We start from the raw sequence: 24470 nt of genomic DNA on the forward strand, positions 1-24470 counted from the left end.
GTGGATTGAAAGCAGACCTTCGAAGTACACCCTTGGCGGGCGGCTTAATCACTAAGTCTGGGTTAGGTTTTTCGATCTGTAGTGGATCGGAACCAGGAGCTGAGGTTGATGGGTTAGAGTGAGAAGATTCTGCTTCCTTACCATCAACAGGAGCCTTACTACCATAATCTTGCGATCGAGTCGCAATCCTCACATGAGACATCATCAAAATGGGTTCTTCACTGGCATTCGAAGAAGAACCTATCATCTTATTCTCCTGCTCCGGAAATGGATTCTTTAACACAGCAGGAGTGGGAGAACCTTTGACTATTTTCACAACCTCGGCCCGATGAGGGCAATCTCTCGTAAAATGATCCTCTTCACAAATAAGACAAGGATATCGAGGTTTGCGTTTTTCGTCATTGGTTTCCGACTTTTCAGTTTTCTCCTTTGGAGCCTTGTCTGCTTTAGCCTTCTTCTTTCCTTTCTTCTTTCCACCATTTTTTGATTTGGCCGTAGATGACTCTACAGCGTGAATGTCGGCGGTGAGTTCAGGAGAAGACTCTCCTGTCGGAGAATCAGGCAAAGTGATAATTGGAGTAGTTGAAGCCTTGGAAGACTTCTTCTTGCTCTTCGTAGTCACGATACCAATCATACCATCAGCGGCATGAGATCCCGAAGGAGCAGCAGCGATTTGATTCGACTTTGGAAGATCCGGAATCTTCTCGTGTAACGTACCCGACTGAGTGTAAACTAAGTCAAGGTATTGTGCCTGAGCAATGACTTGCTCCTCAGTAACTACTCCAGCCTTAGCTACATCTTCAGTAATCTTCGGTAATAATGATTTGACAAACCATTCAGCTAAGATTTGGTCCGGGATAAAAACTTTCACTAATCTCCTTCGACGTCTCCACTCATGAATGTGATCAGAAATATACGTGGACGTCGATTGTTTTAGTGAAGTTAATAACTCCGTGCCGTTATCGTATCTGACCGGCAACTGAAAGTGAGTTAAGAACGAGGTAGCTAACTGGCTAAAGTTGTAAAAAGAGGCCCGTGGTAACTCAATGTACCACTTGGCTGCGAGACCAATGAGTGTACGCTGGAAAAGACGTAAGCGGATGGAATCATCTGAGATAGAATTCGAAGCACACCAGAGGTGGTAAGTCATCACATGATTGGACGGATCCTCTCCAGACTTACCTTCGAACTTGGGTATATCACTGGGCAACTTATTTGGCATTGGCGGCCAGAACTGAAGATATTGAATTGGATCGTTCGTTAGGCGCGTCAAGTCGGGTAAATCCAAAGTTGCGATAAACGGTAACTGCCGGTTAGGATCTCTAAAACTCTGGGTCACAATACCAGCCCCAGGAGGAGGATATCCAGGATAACTAGGAACAGGAGTCGCATTTGGGATATTATATCCTCCTGGAAAACCAGGATTAACCGGACCGTACTGGGGTTGTTGAGGTTGTTGATAAGTGTACCCAGGATACGGTTGATACTGGTAAACCGGTTGTTGGACAGCTTGTCCATGTTGGTACTGTCCCTGGTACGGAGGTTGAACAAATTGAGGTTGAGTAGTGACAACCGTACTTATACCAGGCTGACCTACAGGCATCTGGACCATGGTTTGAATCGTAGATCCAGACAACGGTAAAGATGTCTGAGGTGTGGTAACAGGGACAGTAGAAACTGGAGCCGTCGATACTCCAGAAGTAAGTATGGTAGATGTAGCGGTAGTTGCAGCAGCCGTTTGAGATGGAGTACTAGGTGCAATTGACGGCTGAGTAACTACCGAAGCTACAGAAGTTTGAACATTTGGCTGGACAGGTTGCGGTTGCTGGGTTGGACCAGAAACTACGGGTTGTCCAGCTTGAGGAACCATCTGTACACTTGGCTGCAACACCTGTTGACCCTGTGATGGATCCCACACTAAAATTCCAGGGTATTGACCCGTAACAGGTTGAGGATACTGAGATCCATAACCAGATTGAGGGTAGGATTGATAATTGTAAGGTGCAGTTCCCATACTTGGAACATATGACTGACCTTGAGGCGGTTGATAACCTTGACTTGAGTATTGACCTTGAGGTTGATAACCTTGAGGTAAATACTGATACTGGGGTTGACCTTGACCTTGAGGTTGGTACCCTTGAGGTGGATAACCTTGGGGTTGATACCCTTGAGGTTGCCATCCTTGGGGTTGCCATCCTTGAGGTTGATATTGATACTGAGGTTGACCTTGGGGTACATATTGAGGCTGAGGTTGACCTTGAGGCACGTATTGCACCATAGGTACATACTGACTTTGAGGTTGCCCCCCAGACACGATTTGTGTACCTTGAGGTTGCCCCCCAGGCGTTAACTGCGGTTGCCCCCCAGGCGGTAATTGGCCACCTTGAGGTTGGGAAACGGGAACTGAACCTGACATCATGTAAATGTCTCCTACACCCAATGGTATATTACCACTGTTTCCAGCAAATAACCCATGATCAACGGGTTGAGGAGATGCCCCCGCAAAGGTACCAGAAAGTGACTGATACCCAGTGGGAACAGAAGGACCGCCGTGTAAAAAAGATTCAGGACTTTGAGTAAACACGGACGACTGACCAGACATATTTACAGGAGTATAAATACCTCCAGGTGGAAAAGGAGTACGAGGTGTAGAAAAACCTACTGAGTTGTCTAAAAAATTGGTTAACGCAAGGTACCAAGAAGTACTTCTAGGAGGACTGTAAAAGATGGATTCACGCTCCCTTAGATCAATAGTAAGTTGACCTTCAAGGTGAGAGACACCTATATCTTCTTCTGGAGCAAGTTCTTCTATAGCAATCAAACCAGAAGGTAGATTTTCGGTGATAATTCTTTCTATTCTTGGTGAATCTGGAACACTAGAAGTTGGAGTAACAGGTTCGGAAATTTCAGGTTCTTCGCCTGTTTCACTGGCAGATGAAAAACTACCAGCAAGCTCGGAAACTGTAACAGTTTCGGGATTGTAACCTGTTTCTAAACTTTGGTAATCTGGATGGACTACCAAGGAAGATTCTCCTTCTTCAGGTGAACCTACTCTACTGTCACTAGGAGGAGTTACAAGGACCTTTAACCCTTCGTACTGACCCGGAATGTCTTCAGGAGATTCACCCCGCGATTTACGGAGTTTTCTTAACAAATCTATTCCGGTAACAATCTCAGGAGACTTGCCCCGAAGTCTACGGGACTGTCTCGGTAATTCCGCCACAATTAAAGATTTTTAACTACAACACACGAAAACAAAGTAAAAATTTCAAATCAAACCACCTAAAGTCTTCTAAAGAAGCAAACAAATTTGAAGCACACGCCTAAATAATCTAGAGCATCAAACCAAACACAAACAGTAGTCTTCCGGACCAAAAGCGCTAGTTGGTGATTAGGCCCAACCTCGCAGGATTCAGTACAGAAATGGCGGGTGGAACAGTTACCCCGGCAACCTGCTTAATGAATAGACCGGCACAAGTTCCTCCACTTTAACCGTCTCGAAGTGAAGTGAACCTCCCGGAAAATCCAAGTGAGTATAACCGACGTCTGCTCCAGGTACAGTGGGACCTTCCCTCCACCGTCACCTCGGTAGAACCCTAAAGATTATGGTCACTAAGTTACCAATCACAACAATTACACCTGGGGGAACAGTCTAAACTCCGACAGCACGCAAGGGCAGAGTAACAAGCTCAATCCCCTTACCGGCTCCTTGACGATAATCCAAGGTTTACCGATAAGTGACCCCTGGCTCCTCGACAATGGTTAATCCGAGGTTTACCGTTTGTAATACGTACTGTCTGGCGTCGTTCCCAACGAGGGGGGAATGATCCCCTCACTGGTTCGGACACGAGCTCGTGCTTCTCCTTTAAGAGGAGCTTTCCCAGAGTGCAACTGAAACAATTGGATTTAATCTACTCAAGATAAACTATCTGTTTGGTTTTGTAGTCTTGGAGAGTTAAGTACTCACCTACTCCAAGACCCTAGCCTAAGCTATGTCGGTGTTTCAGAGCCCTAGAAAAATAAAAATTACTAGATTGATTTTAATTTAAGCGTTACTTTTAAGGTTGTTTCTTAAGTCAAAAGGTGATGGAAGTGAAACCAGTGGTGTGTTGACTCGACTCGAAACCACTACAAAATGCACCTAGGATGATTTACCCACTACTTTACTTTTTCGATGAATTGCTTAACTAAAAGTTGAGAGAATGCAATCTTTATAAAAGCAACTTCTTAATTGAAGACAATCAAAGAAACAATTCGTTTGTCTTTTCCAAGCATAAAAACATGACCGCTCTTTACTTGCACGAAAAAACTCTTTTTCTCTTTCAAAAACAAAAAGCTACTTGAAACAAGACTTTTAAAGAAGATGTTTTTGTATTTTTCTTTTAATAAAGCAAATAAATCTAAGGTAACAAAAATCAATCTTTAACAACTATTAAAATCTACGAAAATTCACTCATAAGCAAACTAAAAGGTAAAATTACTCTAAGAAATCTTAACGAGGCCAAAACCAACAATGATTATTCTAAGGTGTTTTACTTGATCACAATCAAATCAAGGACTAGCTTATTGCAGAACCAAAAACTAGCCAAAACAAAACTCTAATCTTTTTGTTCTTTTGTAAAATGGAAATCAACACTTTATAAACAAGTAATTCGAAATTTGACCCAAAACAACTTAAATGGTAAGCTGCTCACACAAGGAGACTTTACGACAGGCCCGACTTCTAAGAAGGCTGACAAACCAGAGAGATCTAAGGCTGGACAACTTTCTACCGTCAAAGTCACTACAGGACCTATGCAAAAATCAAACCCTAGGCCTAAACTTCGTTGAAATCCACTAAAACACTCAAAGCTCACAAAACAAGTTCAGGTGAAAATTTTTGACAGGGTACTAAAGGATCTGGGCAGAAAACACTAAGAAAAATCAAAATCTAAAAGCAATTAAAGCAAAAAATGGAATTTTCCTAAATTTTACAGGAAGACGCAGGCAACCCGTTAGAACAGGCGCGGGCCCGCTCTGTGCAAATGACAACAGCGCGTCCAAAGACGCACTGTGCAGTACTCAGAGGGTGCGTCCTTCTGGAAAAGTTAAGAAAAACCAAATCTAACTAAATCTAAAGCTAAGCCACCCAAATACTAATTCTCACAGTCAAAAACCAGAAAATAAAAATGATTTTCTCAGAGCAAAGTTCACACAAAGGAAAAGACTTTCTCATTAATGGATTCCCCAGCGGAGTCGCCAATTTGTCGTGGCGGAAAAAGTCGTTTGTGCGGACACAACTGACCTCCCTAGGAGTCTAAACTCTCTAGCGACAAACAAGACAAAATGGAGTGATCTTTCTCTAAATATACCTTTTAAAACATGAAAACTACAAGTGTTTAGGCTTACCTTATTCCAAAACGCTGTTGTTGTAGTCCGTCCTTGCCGATCCGGATGAGCTCCTCCTTCACATCAATTCCTGCAACCACAAACAATCAAACAATTACCAAGAACTTGCATTTCATATAATAAAACATATATTCAACATGCAGACCAAAGAACACATGAAATAACTCATTAACACAAGCTATTGAGAAAAATAAACCAGTTTGTATTAATAACGAAACAAAGAAACTCTTACAACCTGGCCTTGGTGTTGTGCAAGTTCCTCCCAGGGTCCATCAAGGGTTTTCCTCTACTTTGACAAAGCTCACCCACTTCCAAGTAGAATCAAGCAAAGACAATCTCTCCTCACAAGGTTCTAAATGGGAGTCCTAATTCCTGCAGCATTTACCCAAAGAAAATGTATAGCTTCAACCTCCCCTCCCTCTGGCTCAATGCCTTTATTTATAGTGCTGTAAAGAGGTTATTCAGGTCCACCATCAATGGGATAATCCCCCTCTTTGGGTGGGATAGTTCCCTTATTGATGGGATAAGTTCCTCCTTAATAGGGATACATGAACCAACTGGAGGCGCATCCATTTCATCAAACCGACCTCTAGAAAGTTCTAGAAGTAACCACAAGTAACTTTTTTAAGATGAAACTTGCGCATTTTGCCTTTTACAGAAGGACGCACCTGTCCCTTAACATACAGAGCGTCCAAGGACGCAGTCTTTGTGAACATTGTGAGCGTCCCCGCAGGTAAGGCTTGAGAGAACCTGCGACCCCAGAGATAAACACATTTTTTACAAAACTTTCTCTCTTCTTTGAGTTTGAGATGGATAGCAGAGGCATAAGACTTGCCTAAGAGGGTAGCATGACTGTTGATTGAGCCATACTAACTGTAAATAGTCATGGTGACATTTTTTAGTGTAACAATAATATAGAGATATAATGAAACATAATTTGAATTAATAAATAGTAATTACTAAAAAAAAATTTACATACAGAAAAAAGAAGTAAATTAGCTTGAGTTATTGTAGCTTATTTATGTGAAAAGAAGTGATGGCTATATGTTTTTTGAATTGTGTTACAATGAATTTGAGGCTTTCTTATCATTAAGAAACAATGAAAAATCCTAATCATCTAAAAATCTAACCCTAGGAGATGAAGCGCTGAAAGTTTGTGGGCCAGATTCGGGTTAGTTGGAACATCAAATTTTCATGGTCGTAGCTTTGGCAGTATCTTGTTATAAATATCTATCAATGAAAACAAATTTTGATTACAAATGGGGTTTGTTGTCTTATTGTTTACGGGTTTTTGAAAAAAAAATGTCTCTAAATGGTTCTCGGAAGTTTAGGACCCGAAAATTTATCAAAAATAAAAGATTGTCAAAATAAGAAATTGTGTAGGAAATTACGAAACTGAAATGAAACAATATTAGGAGTTCAAGTGGAATAGGTGGATGGTCACCAATATCCACTTACATCATTCCTCCCTCCTTAGAAGTAAGGGTCACCATTATGTTGAGTGCCTCCATAAGATGGAGAAACTTTTACTAAATTTGGTCCATGATGATCCACTTTTTTTAATACAAGAGCTACTGGGATTTGAAACCATTTTTAACTAAATTCTAAGAAAATTAAACCAGGAAATAGGTCAGAAAAATCTCCATAGCTTATAACAAAGAAACTTCCAGAACTTATAACAAATAAAATACTGCTTGATATTGGTTTTCCCGGCCTGAAAAGGCAAATTGTATTTTCTGATATGATTTCAGGATCCACTAACAATACCACTGATGCTGTTTTGACATGGATCAATTTCTTGCAGGTGGTAGCAGAAATTATTGGGACATTTTTCCTGATATTTATAGGGTGTGGATCAGCGATTATCGATAAAAAAACTAATGGCTCCCTAACTCATCTTGGTGTGTCCATTGTATGGGGACTGGCTGTGATGATCATAATTTACTCCATAGGTCATATTTCTGGAGGTCAGTTGAATCCTGCAGTAACCCTAGTCTTTGCAGCAGTTCGGAGATTTCCCTGGAATGAGGTATGTATTCAGTATTTCTCCAAAATTAAGTGACATTCAAGCCAATTGAAGAATCAGATATGTACGCAGTAATTCTCCAAAATTAAATGACAATCAAGCCAAATGAATTAGAAGGATTGGATGGATATTACATTGTAGATTTCAGAATATTCCCATAAATATCAGGAAAGAGATCATTTGCAATTGTATGACAAGAAGGTTAGTAAAATGTAAGAAATATAGTTATGAAGATTGACAGCTGCTGGACTTTTATTGCTTGGCTTGAAGTCAAAGGTTCCAGCATACATAGGAGCTCAACTTTTTGCAGCAATCACTGCTGCATTTGTCCTCCGTTTGATGTTTGGAGATGTGTCACATATTGCAGCAACTGTCTATGTCTATGGAATCCCCCAATTTTTATAATTACTGATTATAAATAGCAGATAGAATATGTTGAATTTATGTGGACGGTAGATTGTAGGAATATTTCAAAATTAAAAATGGAGTTGTCAAAATTGATTTCTCTCATGACTATCAAATTTTAAGAATATCTTATAGCATCTTCTACCATCAATTTTAAGAATATCTCAGAATCTACAATCAACTATGGAAAAGACAGAAACAAATAATTGACCGTTGAATATTCAATAATGCAGATAGGGGAACTGGCGGGAATGGCAATTGGCACCACCATTGTCATGAATGCGGCCATATCAGGGTATTGACTTTAAATTCTTTATGAGATTTTGTGGGACTAAAACACTTTAAGAAATCAAGCACAGATTACCAGTTACCATGTTTTATTTCCCATTTGGCAGCCCAATTTCAGGAGCTTCGATGAATCCTGCAAGGACCATAGGTTCTGCGGTGCCTGGCAACAAATATACAAGCATTTGGATATACATGGTTGCACCTCCTCTGGGTTCATATTAGGTGCAATATCTTACAACATGATTCGCCTGACTGATAAGCCTGTGCGAGAGATTACCAAGAGTGGCTCCAAGAGATTACTGATAAGCCAGCGCTCGAGTGGATCCGGATCAATATAGAACCCCACAAACTAAGGAGCAGAAATCTCCAATGCTGATCTTCAGATGTGCAGTCACGTTTGAGACTAGCTTGGAGTAAACGATTTGCAATATTTTAGATACTTAAACCTTCGTGTTTGAAATGTTGTTTGTACAGTCATTTTTTCAGAGGAGCACAGTTGACAAGAATTTTCTGTGTCGCATGTAATCTGTCTGAGGAGATTAGTAGGTATTGTCGTGGGGTATTAATAGTGAGGCAGGCATGTAAAATTACCCAAAACATCCGAGGATGTGATAGTCGTAGTTTCTTCCGTAGTCGCAGTTTCTTCCAATTCAACGGAGACATAGAATCCAACTTTATGTTGCAGATGTAATCATGTACTTTGTATATACTTTGATTTTCTGGAGGGCACCTTTTGATTTTTATATCTTTTGGACATTCATGAACAGCTTGACCTATTTACATTTTAATTTACCCTTTAATTTGAGAGGTCGTTCATGTCGGAGATCTGAGGGGTCAGATTTGAAAGGGTTGTGGGAGCATAAGAGGTATCAAATTCGAAGGAAAGAGGGAAAAAAAAATTAAGTTTTAATTTTATTTTATGATTTTGATTTTTTTATATATTATAATAGATTTATAAATATTAAAAAAAGTTATATTAAATTATAAATATATTTAAATTTAGTATATGTAAATAGTATTTATTTACTAATACTATAATTTGTATAGAAATTATCTAAAGAAAATTTATACAAAATATTCTTTTTGTTGACTTGATTTACATAGGATTTGAATTTTGAATCAGATAGTTTATATAGTACATCATAACAGGACAATTGTGAATTGAGTTATTCCTTGGGGAACTAGAGTAAGTACACTCTAGATATGAATTACTTGGAGTGATTTCAATTAGAGTATTTATTTATATTATTTAAAGGAATTATTATATGGAAGGGAATCAATAGGACTATTTATTTCTTTATTTGATAGACCTCATTCCTCATTCCTCAAATACAATTAAATTGTTCTTCAATTGGTTTAGTCATTGCACCCAAATGTACATTCTACTTCTGCATCTCTCCTCAAATATAATTAAATTGTTCTTCCATTGGTTTACTCATTGCGCCAAGAGGTGCATTCTACATCTACATCTCTCCATGCATTCTAATGTCCCTTCCTCAAAAAACAATAAAATTATTTTTTATTACACTTCCTCAAAAAATAATAAAAATATTTTTTACTAATGTCTCTCCAAACGTTAGCTTGAATCTTAAATTATATATAGCTTTTTAATCATATTAATGGACTAAGATTAATTATTAAAAGATAACTATGTATTATTATATATAATTTGAATGAATCATAAATTCACCTTTAACAAAAAGTTTTAGCACATTAAAATCCCAAATCCAGGAAATTATTAAACATCTTTACTCAGATTTACTAAAGCCAATATCATATCTTAAATAAAATGGAAAAGGTTAATTCAACACAAAAAAATCTTATAATATTTCTTTTAACTAAATATTTGTAAAATGAATCTTTAAATAGAAAAACCATTTCCTATGGATATATTGAAGTCTTTAAAGACATAAATATTTCCATATCAAAGTTCTAATATTTGAAAATATTAATTTAATGTAGTTTTATTATAAATTTTCTTATAATGCCATAAAAATCATTATAAATGTGATATTAATATTAATAAATTTAATAAGTTTGGATTAATACAATATTAAATTTAATATGATATTCAATTTGTTGTATTATAATATATATTAATATATCATTATATATATATTAAATCTAGATACATATATGGAGGGAAGAACAAAGACATAAAGTGATAAAGGTGGAGAGATAGAGGGAGTGACAAGGGAGATAAAATGAAGGAGAGGAGGGAGGAGGAATGAGGGGAGAGAGAGAGAGAGAAAAAGGAAGGAGTGAGAGGGAGAGAGGGAGACACAAAGATGAATGGGCGAGAAATCAAGAGAGAGGGACAAGGTTGGAGAGAAGAGAGACCAAGAGAGAGATGGTGGGAGAGAAAGGGAGGTAGGAGAGAAAAGGAGAAATGGTGAGGACTAGAGAGAGGACTTGAGAGAGAGGGGGAGAGAGGGAGTGAAGAAGAAATAAATATAGAGAGAAAAGTGGAGAGAGAGAGAGGAGTGACAAGGGACAGATGGAGAGAGAGTGTGTATGTTTTGGGGTGAGATAGAGAGACAAAGAAGGAGAGATGGAAGGAAGGGGGGAGAGAGGGAGAAGAAGGAGAGAGGGAGGGAGATAGTGACAAAGTTGGACGGTGAAGAGAGAGAGGGGGAGAGAGGAAGAAAAAGAGAGGGAGCATGAGAGAGAGAAGGAGAGAAGGAGGAAGGGAGAGATGGAGTTGGAGGGAAAGAGAGAGGGAGGTAAGAAGAAGTACATAGAGAGAGAAATGTGGAGAGAGAGGGAGTGATAAGGGAGATAGAGAGAGAGGGAGAGAGGAGAGTAGGAGGGAAGAGAGATAGAAGGGAGAGAGAGAGTGAAGGGGAAGAGAGAGGGAGAGGAAAAGGGAGGGAGAGATATATAGATATGGAGAAAGAGTGTGTATGTTTTGGGGGTGATATAGAGAGGCAAAGGAGAGGCAGAGGGAGATAGAGATATAGATGGGAGGTGAAGAGATGGACGAAGAGAGAGATAGGGAGAGGGAGGGAGAGATAGATAGATATGGAGAGAGAGTGTGTGTGTGTGTGTTTGTGGGCGGGGGGTGAGATAGAGAGAGGAAGAAGGAGATATGGAGGGAGATAGAAATATAGATGGAGGGGGGAGAGAGGGAAGACTATTTCTTGTGCTATATGCATTGATTTCAGTGTAGATGATGATTTCTAATCATATTTGATTGCTTTCACTAGATTCATTGATTTCGATGTAAATGTTGATTTATAATTATATTCGACTACTTGCACTAGATGGATTGATTTCAGTTTAGTTGTCGATTTCTAATTCTATTTGATTGTTCTCTCTAGATACATTGATTTCAACGTAGATGGTGATTTATAATCTTATTTGATTGTTTGCACTAGATGCATTGATTTTAGTGTAGATATTGATTTCTAATTATATTTGATTGGTTGCACTAGGTGCATTCATTTCAATATATATGTTGGTTTCTAATCTTAACTGATTTCTTGCATTATATGCATTTATTTTAGTGTAGATGTTGTTTTCTAATCCTATTTGATTGCTTGCACTAGATGCATGGATTACAATGTAGATGTGGATTTCTAATCCTATTTGATTTCTTGCACTACATGCATTTATTTCATTGTAGGTGTTAATTTCTAATCCTATTTGATTGCTTGCATTAGATACATTGATTTCAGTCTAGATGTTGTTTTCTAATCCTATCTGATCATTTGCATTAGATGCATTGATTTCAATGTAGATGTTGTCTTCTAATCCTATTTGATTGTTTGCATTAGATGTTGTTAATATTGAAACCATAGGTTATTAAAAAAAAGATCAAGATATATTTAGTAATACATAGAGAGATGTTATTAAGAAATAATTAGTTGTCAAAAATTGCAATACCTAGAATTAAAATGAAAAAGATGTGCAGAATCAATCCTCCTTGACAATATCATGTCCCTTATTCATCTCCAACTACTTTCTAATAGAGTGCTACATGTATTCAAAATATGTTCAAAATTACATATATTCAAAATTATTAATAGAGTAATGACATACAACAATGTATTCAAAATATTTATAAGAGGAAAATGCATATTTATAAACATCAAAACAAATCAAAATGTTATTGAAGGATATACGATAATTGTTTGGAGAAACAAATAATGTAAAGGCTTTATAAATTTAGCCACTCATTAAAAAAAATCTAAAATACATTATTTCTTGACTTTGTAAAATAGACTATATATATAAAAAAAATCATCAAAATATTCTTGAATGAAATTAATTATTTCAGACATAAACAAAGAAACAAATTATTTCATGAGTAATCTTGATGCAGTAAATTATTAAAACTACTCTTCAAGATATATTTTGTAATATTTGGAGGAACACTGACACAGACGTACAAACCATTTAAGGAAAGAAACACATACCAAAATAAAGAAGAGAATGATATGGTCATTCGAAGCAAAGAAAACATAAAGTGAATTTTCAATTTTATCTCAAACATATACATAAAAATTATAATCTAAAAATGTGATATTGTTACCCTCAATTGGAACTAGCTTAGATCCATCCAACACAGGATCTATCATGCATCGGGAGGGATCAAATCCATCGAGATGCAAATATTTCCTCAAGTTCTACACACTGAAAAGAAGGTTTGCACCTCGAGGGATTTAATTCCTCTAGGTGCATGATTGATCTGGTGTTAGATGGATCTAAGATGGTTTAAACAATTGCAATGAATTTTTTAAAAGCATTAAATACAAATGATTAGTTTTGGATAATTTAATTGTTATATATTTTGACCCTTTTTGATACATATTTTATGTTCAATTGTACTTGAAATATGTAGGGATTTGTTGGAAACTCAAGTTTGAGTTATGAAATCTATTCAATCTAAGTGTTAGGGTGTTGAATACATTTATGTATTGAAAAAACACATTTTAAGCAATATAAAATCACAGTTTAGCTGAAAAAATTATTGTTGGATTTTGGTCAATAAAGCCAAAACTTGAAGAGTTAGACTACACATATTATTTTATGGATATCACTACAATATCCAATGAAAGAAACAACAAGAACTATTTAAAACCTCCAACAACAAAAAAATTCTCATAAGAAAAATATAACTTACAAAAAAATCATTGGCTATGAGAATTATAGGTCTAGTAATTAGCGAACATGTGCATTATGATGATGTAGAATACCATTCGCAAAAAATGTAGAAAATATTTTTTGTCAACAAAAATGAATGTTTAAATTGAATACTACTTATTTAGATTTGAGTTTCTAATAATAAAAAATCATAGCTACATCCAATCAATTTTGATCCCCAATTCTTATTGTTGTGTCTTCATATTAACAAGTAATTAGTGCACATGTGCATTATGATGTAGAACATCACTTTCAAAAGACCCTACAAATAACATTATTCTTCATCAATGCAAATGAATGTTTAAATTGAATACTAATTATTTAGCATTGAATTTTTAATAACAACGAATGAAACCCACATTGAATCAATTTTGATCCATAGTTCCAATTCATGTGTCTTGATATTAGACAGACATAACTTGGTATAAAAAAGGCATGCAAGTTATATTCATAAACTCAAGCCAACCTAGCAAGTAGTAAAATCAAGCATGCTAAGTAGGCAGTGAATACAAGAAAATGGAGTAGGAGGTAAGGAGATCTACAAGTGGATCCATATAAGACTGATAGGTACCATCAAGAGGATGGGAGCATGATTTGAATTGGAATTGTTTATTCTTTGTGAGAAGCCACAACCGAAGATTTAGATATTCAATTCCCACTCCCAAGTTTACACAAATAGTTGATATGTGCATTCATAAGCTCTATAACTATAAGATTTTATTGTATAAAAATATCATGATATGGGAAAAATTGTTCACATTTATCTTAATTATCTTGAAATATAGAAAGCTTGTGAATAAAGAAAAAAAGATAATTGCATGTAGAACATATTATGAAAAGTTTGTTTACCTTTAAATCATGGGGGTAGCTCAGTTGGCGATCTTTTTGTTATAAAGTATTGTGTAAACGATGAGATTCAAAGTTCAAATCTCCCTGTGGGTCAAGAAAAAAAATGTGTTTACCTTTTAATTGAAAAAAGTTGGAACACTTTTGATTTCAAATTTGACAAGTATATTTAATGTGATTGTGAAGCTCATAGGAAAATATACTCATGGTATTGTAAAGCTCATAGGAAAATATACTCGAGAAAGGGAGTGGAGGAAAATGAAGAAACTAAAGGAAGAGTAGGAAAAGTGGAGGAAACATGGAAGAAGAGATAAAATAGGGGTGGGATGATAAGATAGAGAATGGAACCCAAATATAAGAGGATTAGTAAACAAGAGAAGATAAAAAAATTCATGGGTTTAGATGATGAATGTCTAATTCCTATGATTGTTTTAATTTGAAGTGATCTTCTTGGTTGAAAATTTAAGGGTGATTTTCATATTTTAGAGCCTCACCAATGAAACGAAATGAGTTAAAGGATATAGGAAAAATAATTCTAGTTTGAAAAATGAAAATAAGATGTTTGTAATTTCAGTTTGGATTTCATTCCTTAAGATGAGCTTTGAAAGATATCCCCATTGGCCAGTATATGATTTTCCATAAGAGCATGAGATTTACAAAACTTCTTAGCCAAGAACATGATGATGTTTATCCTTCATGTACATTACTAATTGTTTAAGGTATTTTAGGGTTTGAAATGATTGTTAATATCATTTTTTCCCAATATTTTTGAAATAAGGTCAATGAGAACTAGGAGAAGATTAGAAGACATAGATATTTTGGAATTGGAATAGAAAGTTGAGTGAAAATCTTAATTTATCTTAGATATAGAGTAATCATTCATGATAAGGACCTTTGTAAGGCAAGATTTTTTTTCAATAAATTAGAGAGAAGATCTAATGGCACAGATCACACCAAAGTTTTAATCGATTCCTGAATTAGGCGATAGTGAGAGTGCAAGTGAAGGTAATTGTTAGTGCAAGTCACTTTACAATAGAATGGGAAGATAAAGGTGACATTCAAATGACAATTGAGAAACAAATATAGAAAAGGAATTAAATTTCCTTTCTATATTTCTAGGATAAATTTGCCCCAAAATGTGCTAACAAAGTGAAAATTTCGCTAATTTTTGGGCGAAATTATCGGATGCTTTAATTAGCCTCCAATGCCTTATTTCCACAAATTGTGGCCATATAGGGGCCATGTGCCTAGGGCCAAGGCCAATGGCCTGCCCTTGCCAGTCGAGCCCCTGCACTACTCCGTCAGTGGTCATATGCTAGTGTCGCGACCAAAGGTCGAACCCTATGGGTTGGCCCCTCCCCCGGAATGACGCACACATTGTTTTCAAATATACGTTGATGGCATAACATATTAAGTTATATTTCAATGGTGTGTTGGTATAGCTCTGGACTTGTGCCTTAGTAGTCATGGGTTTGGCCCCCGTTGTTGTTGCCTAGACTTCAACCCAAAATTTTGGCGGCCCTCGAGTTTCCATGTGGTGGCCTTTCACTGGGCCACGTGTTAGCCCATAGTTGGCCACCAATCCAACCAATCAAAACCGCCGAATCTCAACCAATGAGAATGTGCCACTTGGCACAGCATGATTTGCTGAGCCTATTGACCATTCAAGCTTCCACATAGACCTGCACAATTAGCAGTACAGACTACTCACTGGGCTATCAAACTTTTACAAAAAATTTCTTATTGGGAAAGTGAACATAACATGATTCTGGGAGCATATAATGTCTGTTTCACACAAAAAGAGTTGCTTTGAATTCAGGATGACGAGAACTATGTGGTCATTCATGTTCCACACAAATCTGACAACTTTGAATTTTGAGCTACTTTTTGAGCACCTGACCATTCCTCCCCACTGGAAGCCTTTTGGACCCCAAAAGATCACTTTCAGTTATCCAACAGATGGGGGTACAGTTCCCTCACCTTTCCAACCTCAATCCATTTGGACTTTGAAGGATTTGCTCCCTTGAGCCCCACTTGAAGGTATTCCATGCTCTCTCATTTTGAAGACCTTGTTATTTTGTCAAGAATAGTGTCTTGTTGTAGTTCATCAAGGTATTTAGGAGAAAAATCCTCAATGGAAGGAATTTGTACATTTTCTCATTGATCTTCAATGAAAGGAGGCTCATACAACATTAAGTTCTCAACATTAACAACAAACTAAATTTTCATATATGAAGACAAATCCAACCTGAAGGAATTGTTACCAATATTTTCCAAAATTTTGAATCGACCATATCTAATTGGTTTCATTTTTTTACCTTCTCCTTGGAGCCTTTATTTTCTAATGTGAAGCCAAACTTCATCACTGACATGGAATTTGTGATCTACATGATGCTTGTCGTGCCTTGATTTGTACTTGCCTTGGCTCCTTTGTAGTTGTTCTTGAACTCTTTGGAGTACCAATTGGATTTGTTCAATGAGACTTATTTCTCTGTCTATGTCACTATGGCCATCAATAGAAACATCTTTTCCAAAAATGAAATCCAAAGGATACTTAGGAAAGTATCCCAAACATGCCACAAATGATGATGTTTGAGTTGAAGAGTGCTTGACCCGGTTTTAAGCATGTTGGATGTAGTGAAAATGTTCATCCCCCAACCTAGGATGCTTGCTACAATAACCACGAAGAAGATGTATCATTGTCATGATCACCACCTATTTTTGGCCATCTGTTTGTGGATGAAATTTTGTACTCTTTTTTAATTTAGTGCCCATGAATCCCCACACGCTTGAGCAAAAATTCTCAACAAAGTGAGAATCTTAATAAGTAATAGTAGATTTGGGAAATCCAAGATGAACCCATGGATTCTAAAAGGATTACTGAGCAGTTTGTTCAGTTGTAATTTTCTTCTTACATGACATCAAAATAAACATTTTGTTGAACCTATCGAAAACTACATACAAATAATCATGACCTCTTTTTGACAATGGAAGACCTCCTACAAAATCCATAGAAACACTCTCCCAAGGTCGTGAAGGAACTGGAGGTGGTGTGTAGAATTCTAACTTCCTATTGCTAGGCTTACTAACTGTGCATAATGAACATCCTTTAATAAAAAATGACACACTTTCAAACATACGAGACCAATAACAATACCTCTGTAGATGTGCCACCATCTTACTTACACTGAAATGACCAACAATAAGAGAAGTATGTGCCTTTCTTATGATGTTGACTCTTTCTCCCTGTAGAATACATATCTTTCCAAGATGGTACAACAATTTATCATTTAAATGATAATCCAATTCCTCTACTTGGTTACCTTGACTCAAGCTTGAATAAACATCTTGAAAGTCATTGTCTAATGCATATTGCTCAATATGAATTTCATGCAAAATAGAATTATGCTTGAGTAAAGTAGTTGAACTAATAATAGGCCTAGAAAGCATATCAAAAACTTTATTTTAGATAACTTTCTTATACCTTATTATGAAGTGGAATTGTTGAAGAAAACCCATCCATCAAAAGTACCTTGATTGCTGCAACTTAGATTGAGATTACAAGTATTGCAAATGCTAATGATTAGTGTGAATGATTGTTTCCTTACCCATCAAGTAGTGTTTCCATTGTTTCACACTTTGAACTAATGCAAACAATTCCTCATCATATGTAGGATAATTAATCACCGCGTCACTGAAATTTTCTGAATGAAAACATATAGGCTTACCATGTTGCATGAAGACTGTAACCCATGGCATAGTCACTAGCATCATTCTGGATTTCAAATCACTGTCTCAAGTCTAGAAGTGCAAGTACTAGAGCTGAATAGATATTTTCCTTCAATGCATCAAAGGCCTTTTGTTGTTTTCCTCCCCACTGAAAAACCTTTTTCACACTAGTTAATGCATGCAAAGGAGTTGCTATAGAAGAAAGATTGGCAATAAATTTCCTCCAATATTGGGTTGCTCCCAAAAAAATTCTTACTTCAATAAATATCTTGGTCCTTGTCTAATTCAAAATGAATTCAACCTTGGAAGGATCTATTTTGAACTCACCTCCTCCAAAAATATGACCCAAGTAAACTAAAGAAGCTTTTCCAAACTCACACTATGACATCTTTAAATACAATTTTTCCTTCTTTAAGACATCAACTAATTTTCTCACATGCATGACATGTTCATTATGAGATTTACTAAAAATTAAGATGTCATATAAGTAGACTATAACAAACTCATCAAGAAATGGCCTCAACACATCATTCATCACACACATGAAGGTAGTAGGAGCATTACATAAACCAAAAGGCATAACTAGCGATTCAAGAAAACCTTGATTTGTTTTTAATGTTTTCTTCCAAATGTCTCTTTCGGCAATTCTAATTTGATGGTAGCCACTCCTCAATTCCAAATTAGTAAAATAATTTGCATCTTTCAATTGATCAAGTAAATCATTTATTATATGTAATGGTAATGGTTCTTTACCATAATCTTGTTCAATGCATGAAAGTCCACACACATGTGCCATGTTCCATCCTTCTTTAGCATCAAAACAATAGGTGAACCACATGGTGAAGAACTTGGCCCGATGATCCCTTTATCCAACAACTCTTGAATTTTCTTTTTAATTTCTACACTGTCCATCACTGGCATCCTATATATGCCAATGTTAGGAACAGGACTATCTTGCTACAACTGTATCTCATGTTGGATTCCTCTCTTGGGAGGAAAACCTTTTGGTTCCTGAAACATCTCGTCATATTGGTTAACAACATCGCCCAATTCAGATTTCAATCTTGAGTCATGAAATTGAAAAGCTTCATTATCAATATTATTCTTGGGTTTGATCATTAGAAGCACAAAATTCTTGCTAAATTTTACTAGTATTTTCATCTACCCTACATCAAGGAGTGAAAGATTTACTTTCTTGCTATGGGATCTCACAATATATTCTACTCCATATTTGAACAAATGGTATTTTTTTTCATGTGTATGAAAGATGGATTTTCTGTCATAGAGATATGGGCAACCCAAAACTATACCACATATGTCTAATGGCACAACATCAAGCTCCACTTCATCTATGAAATTTGCAGTAATGGTGAATTTCAGTTTACACTTTCTAGTTACTTGCAATTGTGCATTGTCACACACCCATCCTAATGGATATGGTTTATGATGTGGAATAGTTTCCAAGTACTTAAAAAAAAATTCAGAGATGAGACTGGCTTGAGAGACATTATCAAAATGAGTATCAATTTTTCTATGTTTTGAGATTACCCTTATGTGAAAAAATTATATACTCTTCTTTTCATTTGGAGTTTCATTGTGTAAATTTCAAGTAGTAGTGCTAGCAATGGATTCTTTTCCTTTCATACCCATCATTGTAATTTTAGTTTCATCACCCGAATCGGATCTCAAATCATGTTGAGTGGTTGCAGTTGTCTTTTGTTTTCCCTTGTTGTTGAATTTCTTTGGTTTCATCTTGGGATGAAGCTTCCAACAATAAGATTCATTGTGACCCTGTTTGGAATAATGCTTCCATGTTAATTTATTTGCATCCTTCTTAATGGATGAATTTGTCTTTCCCTTCCCTTTGAAACCATTTTCTTTTCCTTTACCCTTGAATGGCTTTTTACTACTCTCTTCTAGAGGGTTTTTCCCTCTTGCCTCAAGATGAGTGGCTTGCACAAACACCTCATCTAGATTATTTGGATTAAACATCAGGATAATATGCCTAAGGTAACTGTGTAAACCCCTTATGTACTTCAACAATGTGTCTTGTGATAGAAAATCTACACCTAACACTAGAGACCTTTTTCTAAATTCTTGAGTGTATTCTTTCACATTTTGACCTTTAAGTTGTCTAAAGTTCTGCCAACTCATTATGTCTTTCTACATATATGCTAGAGGGTAGCATTGTCTTTTAATTGTAGCAATGAAATTATACCAAGAAATTGAGATCTTACTGTGTTTTTTGATCTCTTGCCATGTCTTTGATTCCCACCATAATAGTGTTGCACCATCTAGCCTCAATGAAGCTAGTTGAATATTTATGTCATCCTCTTGAAGGTTTTGAATTCTGCAATAGACCTCCAACTAACGAACCCAATTGTCAAGCTTCTCTTTATTCACTTCACCATTATACATGGGTAGTTCAAATTTAACATCAAGTTTTAACAGGGGTAATTTACCAGTTCCTTTTGAGGTATGATGATGAGTATGAGTAAGGGTTGTATTAGTGGAGGAGGGTGAAGATTCCTATGAAGAAGAAGATAAAGAAATTGGTGGAGAGGGTGGAGGTTTACCTCCATTTCCATTACCTCCTCCTCTTGAAGAACCTTCTCCTTTGGGAGGCTTGGAGATTTCACCCTATAGACTGGTATTCCTCTCTTCATAGAGGACCTTCACTATCTTCGTCATGTTAGACAAAGTCTTCCTAAAGACCTTCTCATCCTCTTTCATGTTTGTAGGCTCTCCATCATGAGACATGCTCACTGAAGCCTCAACTACAACTTGAGGAAGAACTGGTGGTGGAGATTGTGGCAACCTTTCACTTCTTCTCCTTGACCCAACTTCCATACTTTCAACCAGCTTTCCTTCTCCTCTCTTGAGCTTCAACCTTGTAAGCATGAAATTCACTTGCGAATAGTTAAATCCTTCTTGCATAAAGAAAACCAAGAACTCTGATACCAAACTTGATCTAATTGGGATAATTAGTTGGTTATACTAAATTCCCTTTCAGATTATGTTAAATGTGCTTAAGGATTCATGAGTTTAATTTCAAGCTTAAAACATGAGTTTTGAATGCTTTTATGTAAATTTTATGTGCAAATTAACATAATCAAATGATTGAACAACAACTTATAACAGAGATAAAAAACACCATAAATAGTATCACAACAGCACATGATGAAGGAGTTCACCCCTCCTGGGCTATGTCTCCTTGGTATAGCTTCCAATGGCTTGTCCATCTCTATTATGTTAAAAAGTGTGAATGCACTAGTTTACAATGCTCAGAAAGCTCTGAAAATTATTCCAATGGCTCCAGAATGCCCAAAAATGCCTATGTAGCCTCTTTTTGCTCCTGATTTGGTAAAAAACTGAAGAAGTTATGACCTTTCCAAGTTTTTTGCTAATCGCACCACAGATTCCGCAAAATACGATACCATCCTACAAATTTGACCCAAAACGCGCTACCGGAGCGATAATTTCACCAATTTTTGGCGAAATTGTTGGATGCTTTAATTAGCCTCTAATGCCTTATTTTCACAAATTGTGGCCATATGGGGGCCACGTGCCCGAGGCTAAGGCCAACAGCCCACCCCCATAGGTCGGGCCCCCACACTACTCTATTGGTGGTCATATGCTGGTGGCGTGACCAAGGGATGACCCCCGTGGGCTGGCCCCTCTACCAGAATGACACACACATTGTTTTCAAATATACAACAATGACATAACATATTAAGTTCTATTGCGATGGTGTGTTGGTATAGCTATGGAATTGTGCCTTGGTAGTCGTAGGTTCGACCCCCGCTATTGCTGCCCAGACTTCCACCCAAAATTTTGGTGGCCCCCGGGCTGCCACGTGGCTGCCTCTAGGTGGGCCACATGTCAGCTCATGGTTGGCCGCCAATCCAACCAATCAAAATCGTCGAATATGAATCAATGAGAATGTGCCACTTGGCACAACATCATTTGTTGAGCCCATTGACCAGTCAAACCACCACTTAGACTTTCACAATCAATGCCACATCAGTAGTATGGACTACTGACTGAGCTGTCAAATTTTTACAAAAGTTTCCTTGTTTGGGAAATGAACAGAAAATGATTTTGGGAACATATAATGTTTTTTTCGCATGAAACGAGTTGCGTGGATACAGTATAACGAGTGCTATGTGGTCGTTCAGGTTCCACACTGATCCGAAAACTTTGAATTTTGAGCTATTTTTTGAGCACTTGATCAAATATATAAATGAATTTAAATTTTTAATATTTCTTAATAAGTTAATTACTTTAACATAAATATAAATGATAAAAAACTATAATTAAAATTGAATAAAAAATAAATTATGAAAATATATATGATAGTTTTCAATTTTGTGTAATTGAAGTTGGATAAAGAAAGATTAGTAGATGCTAAATTTATTTTTTAACCACCATCAATCAGAAGGTTAGTGGCTCAAAAATTTAGACAATAAATATGTGATCTTCCCCATATATATATATATATATATATATATATATAATGCCACATTAAAAATATTAATGTGGTTGCTAGAGCAAGAGGCTTCATAAATATAACAAAAAAACTATTGCAACAACAAAACTATTGGAACACTAAGCATGTCTTACAAACGCACACATTCACTTGATTAACAATGTATAAAAAAGTTACGGGTCAACTTTAACTTAAAAAAAAAAATACACTTCCTATTGTAAAATAATCAATCATAGTCCACAACATTAGTTGAACAATGTTAGTCAAAGTTTAAATATAATTTATATTTAATAATTTTAAATGTTTAAATATAATTTACATTTAATAATTTTATATTTTTATATTATAAAAAAATATATCAAACTATTAACTTAATAATAAGTTAGTATTAAGTTTAATAATAAGTTAATATTAATATTAAAGATAACTTTGATTTTAATAAGTTTAATAATAAAGTTAGTGTTGTTATTAAAGTTTATTTAAGGTTAATTTAATATTTTAGTTTAATAAAAAGAGGTTTTATAGATAAGGAATGACCTGTTAAAACAATACTCACCTGTATGGATTCATTATTTAACAAAAAGAGGTTTTCCTTGAGCAACTAGGAAAACTATGACCCTTCTACTCAAAGGATCTTTGGATCTTAGGAGGAGATTTTAATCAGATTAACTCTTTACAAGAAAAAAAGGAGACTTCCAATGCATGGATGCGAAGATGGAGGATTTCCAAGATACAATCGAGGAGCTCCATCTGGTAGATCTACCTACTAATAACAGGGTCTTTACTTGGAACAACAGGAGAGGAGGTCCTCATCAGGTAGTGTCCCGCCTAGATTGATTCCTAGTATTTGAACAAGTTATTAGAAGGGATATTTTTCTTGAAGCTTCCATTATCTCGTGCCTAGGATCAGACCATTGGCTGATCAGATTGGATATTCATATAAAGATAGCCCCAATTACCTACCCGTTTCATTTTGAGTCCTTCTGGCTAAGGGACCCATCGTTCATGTCAAAGGTGGAAAAATGGTGGAAAGAGAGCCCCGCCCAAGGACAAAACCACATACACACCTTCCAGATAAAATTTAAGGAGTTGAAAGCCCGAATCAAGAGGTGGAACCAGGTCGAGTTCAGTAACATTATCAAAGATCAAAAACGACTTCGAAATAGAATTCAATAAATCCAACAGAGAATTATTCATGAAGGAAGATCAGAGGGCGAAAGAGAAGAGGAAGGCCGATTGATAAATAAACATGAAGAGAGAAGGAAACATGAAGAAATAATGTGGAAGAAAAAATCTTGAATACAATGACTAGGGGAGGGAGAGAAAAACACCACGTTCTTCCATAAGGTAATGATCTAACACTAACAACACAATAGAATATCTTCTCTCAAGGATGAAAGGGGGAACAAATCTATTAGTCATGAAGATATGAAAAATATAGTGGTAACCCACTTTCAGTCTCTCTTGTGGGAACCCCCACAGGATCGAAGGGAAGTTATTCAAAGAATCTCTGAGAATATTACCCAATTGATCACTTCTGATTAAAATATGGCTCTTATGTGAGCGATCTCTATGGAGGAAATAGAGGATGTTGTCAAAGGGATGGCTAAAAACAAAGCCCTATGGCCAAATGGATTCACAACAGAAATCTATCGAGTGGCATGGACCTTCATTGGAAAAGATATCCTGGAGGTTGTGGAGGAATCCTATCAAAATCAAAAGGTATGTCCAGATCTTAGCTCTGCTTTCTTAGACTTAATTCCTAAATCTAATAAATCTAAAGACCCTCAAGGTTTTCGACCGATTTCTCTATGTAATGTCATTTACAAGATCATCTCTATGGTCATTACTAAACACCTTAAGCCCCTCCTCCCCAACCTGATCTCTCCTAAGAAAACTAGTTTTGTGGAAGGGTGCCAAAACCGAGATGGTATCATTACCTCTCAAGAAATGGTTCACTCTCTAAAACACCATAAAGTTGTTGGATTGTTGATTAAGCTCGAGCTTTCAAAATGATATGATCGACTAAGTTGGTCTTACCTTATTGCTATTCTCAAGGTCTTTGGTTTTGATCATCACTAGCTGAATAGAATCTTGTCTCTTATCTCGATCCATGTTTTCTCCATCCTATTGAAAGGTTCTCCTACTCAAACT

At 36.3% G+C, this 24470-nt stretch overlaps 1 pseudogene; it reads left to right on the forward strand.

The window, feature by feature from the left end:
- The first annotated feature begins 7129 nt into the window (after positions 1–7129).
- Positions 7130–8445, forward strand: LOC149230290 (aquaporin NIP1-1-like; annotated as a pseudogene).
- The last annotated feature ends 16025 nt before the right edge of the window (positions 8446–24470 follow it).

This window comes from Pinus tabuliformis, chromosome J, assembly GCF_031772625.1.
Source record: "Pinus tabuliformis cultivar Carrire ecotype Pingquan chromosome J, CPIR1, whole genome shotgun sequence".
NCBI lineage: Eukaryota > Viridiplantae > Streptophyta > Pinopsida > Pinales > Pinaceae > Pinus > Pinus tabuliformis.